Source organism: Etheostoma spectabile, chromosome 8, assembly GCF_008692095.1.
Source record: "Etheostoma spectabile isolate EspeVRDwgs_2016 chromosome 8, UIUC_Espe_1.0, whole genome shotgun sequence".
NCBI classification, from domain to species: domain Eukaryota; kingdom Metazoa; phylum Chordata; class Actinopteri; order Perciformes; family Percidae; genus Etheostoma; species Etheostoma spectabile.
This window is the reverse complement of record NC_045740.1, coordinates 32,762,951-32,767,215: the sequence shown is the minus strand read 5'-3', so window position 1 is coordinate 32,767,215 and position 4,265 is coordinate 32,762,951. Positions and strand designations below refer to the sequence as shown.

At 40.9% G+C, this 4,265-nt stretch overlaps 2 protein-coding genes across 2 annotated transcripts in view; both read left to right on the top strand.

Moving 5' to 3' along the window:
- Positions 1-4,265, top strand: part of LOC116693453 (transmembrane protein 231-like) — a 16,646-nt gene that overhangs the window by 6,703 nt on the left and 5,678 nt on the right. The gene's annotated exons all lie outside the window — the stretch shown is intronic.
- LOC116693436 (carbohydrate sulfotransferase 6-like) overlaps positions 3,030-4,265 on the top strand; it is a 14,474-nt gene continuing 13,238 nt past the window's right edge. Inside the window, exon 1 of the mRNA XM_032522427.1 lies at positions 3,030-3,207. The gene's annotated coding sequence lies outside the window, so the exon portion shown is untranslated. The remainder of the gene's footprint in view (positions 3,208-4,265) is intronic.

The window sequence follows — 4,265 nt, the reverse complement described above, 5'->3', positions numbered from 1 at the left end:
CTGTTCGACGGCTGATAATCGGGACGGTGTGTCAGAGCCTTAATGATAACCACTATTTGGCAAGGCCACTAGCTGTCATGGATCACACAGACGTGGGATAGATAAAACAGTGAAAAATAAATGGAGATGCTATTTGTCACTGTGACAGTACTGTGTACAGTAAAGGGACTGTGTGTGTGGTTGGACCAGTACCACTGTATTAGCTCATTTAATCCACTCTGTCTGCCAGTTTGGGCTGAACCAGACTGTTTAGTAAGAGTCCCACCCTGTTTGCTCAACTCCAGTACTTAAAGTTCTCTGCCCTTAAAGTGTTTACAGTTTAGTCATTTTGCAGTCCCCCTCATGTAGATTAATACAATCTAAGGGCCACTACAGATAGAGGTTGTGCAAATGGATTTTTAAAATGAGAAGTAATATCTGGCATTAAAGTTTTGTTCAGGCTTCACTGCATTTTTTTAACCATTTAATTAGCTAATATAGAGTATATGTCAGTGAGATTGTGTTAACATCTAATGTGGAAGTGTAATGTGATTGATGTGGTAAATCCATACAAGACGAGGAGTCTACAGCCATGCTAACGGCTCTGTGAGGCTGCACAGTGCTGCTTTCAGCAAAACGCTAACATCAGCTAGCAAACATACAGTATTCACACTTACAAACCGGTCCCTGTTTTCAAAATATTGGTTAAGCAATCAAAAAATATATATTAAAGAATATATTAAATATCTTTAAGTCTGAACCGACTAACCGACATTGCCATCAACATTACTAATACCCAAACTGGGGGTCATGTCTTATAAAAGCATATTGGTTGTTTTTGGTCTTGGTCGACTAGTCATTTTTTAAAATCTTCTTTCGTGAGAGACTTATTTTAAGTAAATGCAAGATGAAATAAATTGGTGCTTTTGCATGATTCTGTGTGGAGAAACTCAGTTTTATAGATCAGTAATGCTTTGTCCACAAGTATAATGAGTTTTAGTTGACAAATAATGTCTTTAATCCAGTTTAGCCATTTAAAATAAGGAAAAAAAACAGCCTTGTAACCAGTTTGTTAGAGTCAAACACACAAACACTGTTACAGAGCCTGGGAAAGACTATTGTTTGAATGAGAAAGCACTGTATTCATTATACACGGGTGCTTAGGCTGTTTCAAACTGATTCCACATCAGTGGCCTGGGGGCAAAGTCACCTCTCTCTATCCCCTCCCCTCCTCTCTTAATCCAGCAGGCATTTACTGCTTATGGAAGAGCTATGACTGTGGCTGCAGAGAGCAGGAGGACAGGATATGAGCCTGGTTTATAAAGGAACCAGGTGCATCCTTTTTCAGCATTATTATTTTTCTCTGGATGATTCTCATGATCAATATCTCTCCCTTCCACTTCATTTACCAAGGCGCCAGAGAGCCATTCTTACAACTGCCTGCGTGGCAATCTGTTTCACCCCAGCCTTACTGGTACGTGTCCATATACACGTTGTTTTCATGGATGGGATCGCTCCGCTTCCCAGCATTCCCACACTTTTCAATTCAATTCCATTTTATTTAAAGTATCAAATCATAACAACAATTATCTCAAGACCGGTCTATAATTTACAGGTAGAGCAGGTCTAGACCTCTCTATAACTTACAGATAGAGCAGGTCTAGACCGCTCTATAACTTACAGATAGAACAGGTCTAGACCTCTCTATAACTTACAGATAGAGCAGGTCTAGACCGCTCTATAATTTACAGATAGAGCAGGTCTAGACCTCTCTATAATTTACAGATAGAGCAGGTCTAGACCGCTCTATAACTTACAGATAGAGCAGGTCTAGACCTCTCTATAATTTACAGATAGAGCAGGTCTAGACCTCTCTATAATTTACAGATAGATCAGTGCACTGCAGGCCATAGTAAGGCAGGTAGATGGCTCTACAGTTACAAATTCTGACAGGTCACAGATTTCATTTTAACACCGGAAAGCCAGGTAAAAGGCAGCAGGAGATGTATTTATATAGGCCTAATTGTCTTTTATGTTATTTTAGAAGCTATTTGTTATAGTTATGACTGGTACTGGGGCAGAACCATCACAGGAAAGAAGGAAATTAAACAAGGAACAACTAAAAGCAACAACAGTTGTAACATGCGCTTGTCAATTTAACAGCACCTATATGTATGACATTGTTTTATGGTACAGGAACCTCTCAGTTAGACATGGGAACAAACTGACCCAGTTGGTTAACCAGGCAAGCAAGATCATTAGAGCTCCATAACTAAAAAAGCAACCCAGGTAGTGACCCGGGGTTAAAAGTTAACCCCATCTACCAGCCAAATGCTGGTAAAAGATGCAAATGGGAAACATTAATTTGCGACAGTGTTGGATTACAAGTACATTTACTTCTATATTGTACTCAAGTCCAAATGTTGAGGTACCTGTACTTTACCTGAGTCTTTTCTTTTCATGCCACTTTCTTCTTCTACTCTTCTACATTTCAGAGAGGAATATTCTACTTTTTACTCCACTACATTCATCTGACAGCTTTAATTACTAGTTACTTTATTTACTAGTTACTTTACACTTTAAGAGTTCTGCACACAAAACACATGTAGTGTATAAAATATGATGCTTTATTATAAAGTATACAGGCCTACCCAACAATTTAACGGTTTACAAATCCAGATTAGATTATTAAATAAGGATTGGGCGATTAAACACTCAGTTGATTGACAGAACTGTTTACCAGTTTCTAAAATGTGAGTACTTTTAATACTTTATGTACACTTTCCTGATGATGCTTACCTAGGCTACTTTTACTTAAGTAGCCTAACATTTTACTTGTAACAGAGTTTTTTTCTACTGTGTTGCCATCTGGCAGGAGGCTCAAGGTCCCACTAGCCAGAGAAATGGCTCCTTCGTGCTCTTTGCTGTGGCTCTGTGAAACACAGACATAATAAAGTGAGGTCCTGCTGCTGAGTAACGTTACTGGCTCTGGTCCCGCCCGCCCCACTACTCCCATCCACCCTCCTTTATCTCCGGGCACCAGCCTCGGCCCCGCCCACTCACTGCCACTCAGCCCAGGAACAGAGCCACTGCCTCTGGCCACGTCTCAGAACAGCGCTCGGTACACAACCGACGGTCGGTCAGTGGAAGTGGCCGAGCAGCAGCAGCAGCAGCAGCAGCCGGCGAGGGGGGAGGACCGCAGGGTGTTGGGTCAGAGAGGCTCTGAAGGTGAGTAAAATAATACAATAAATGAAGTAACTCCTCCTCGGACAGGACCGTTGTTTTGTGCTCACCTTGGTGATTTGTAGAAGTTAGCCCACTAGTTTCCATGGGACCACCGGGAAGGAGCTCGCGGACGCACTTTACAAAAACCATACGAACCATCAGCAACATAATAGCAGTCGCACTTTTCGTCCACAACATTAAGACAAGTGCTGAAAATAACGGTTTTTTGGTAAGTAAATGCACTCATAAACTAACTATAATTTAAGCACATTGTGAGTCTATGAGCTACACGGGGGCTCCGTAACACCCCCATTATCTCATTAGTAGCCTGGGGTCCGTGGCCTACAGCTTGCTCCGGGTCCAGGCGGTTCTACCCGGGGACACACGGTGATAATCTCAATTTTGTGATGTCTTTTAAAAGAACTGGGATCATTCCAATAATAGCCTACAAATGAAAAATCCACGTTACAGCTCTGTCTGAGTCCAACCGTGAGGACTCCTGGGGTGTCCCCGTTTGAGGCTCAGTGACTTCACTTGTTTGACCCAGGACAACAAATTTTAAAAACTAAATAAAGTATGCTTTTAAAAAGAAAAAGAAAGGATGACAGCCATGAACATCCAAAGTGAATGTGGAACACGGTCGTTCCATGTGTGTGTGTGGGGAATAGTCAGATTGGGCAAATTCAAGTTAATGAATCACAGTATTTATGGGATTATTTTTCTGATCTTGAATATCGCAACATAAGACAAAACTCATGTAATAAAACAAAGAGTTAGAAGAGTGATTTATGCCTACAGCTGCTGACTCAGTAGAGATGATTAGAAAAGTCCATCTACAGGAGAATTAAGGCCTATTTGAAAGCAATGCAGAATGCCTGAGAGCCTTACTGCATTATATTCCTTTATATTTTTACTCATGGATTGTCATTTTTCTCTTTATATAAAGATATTTCCAGCATAAATTGATTCAGAAAAAGGTAGACATAGCTGCATACAAATTCACCAAAAAGTGTTTATTACATTTTGGGGGAGGTCACCCACACCCCCCCCCCCCATCATAT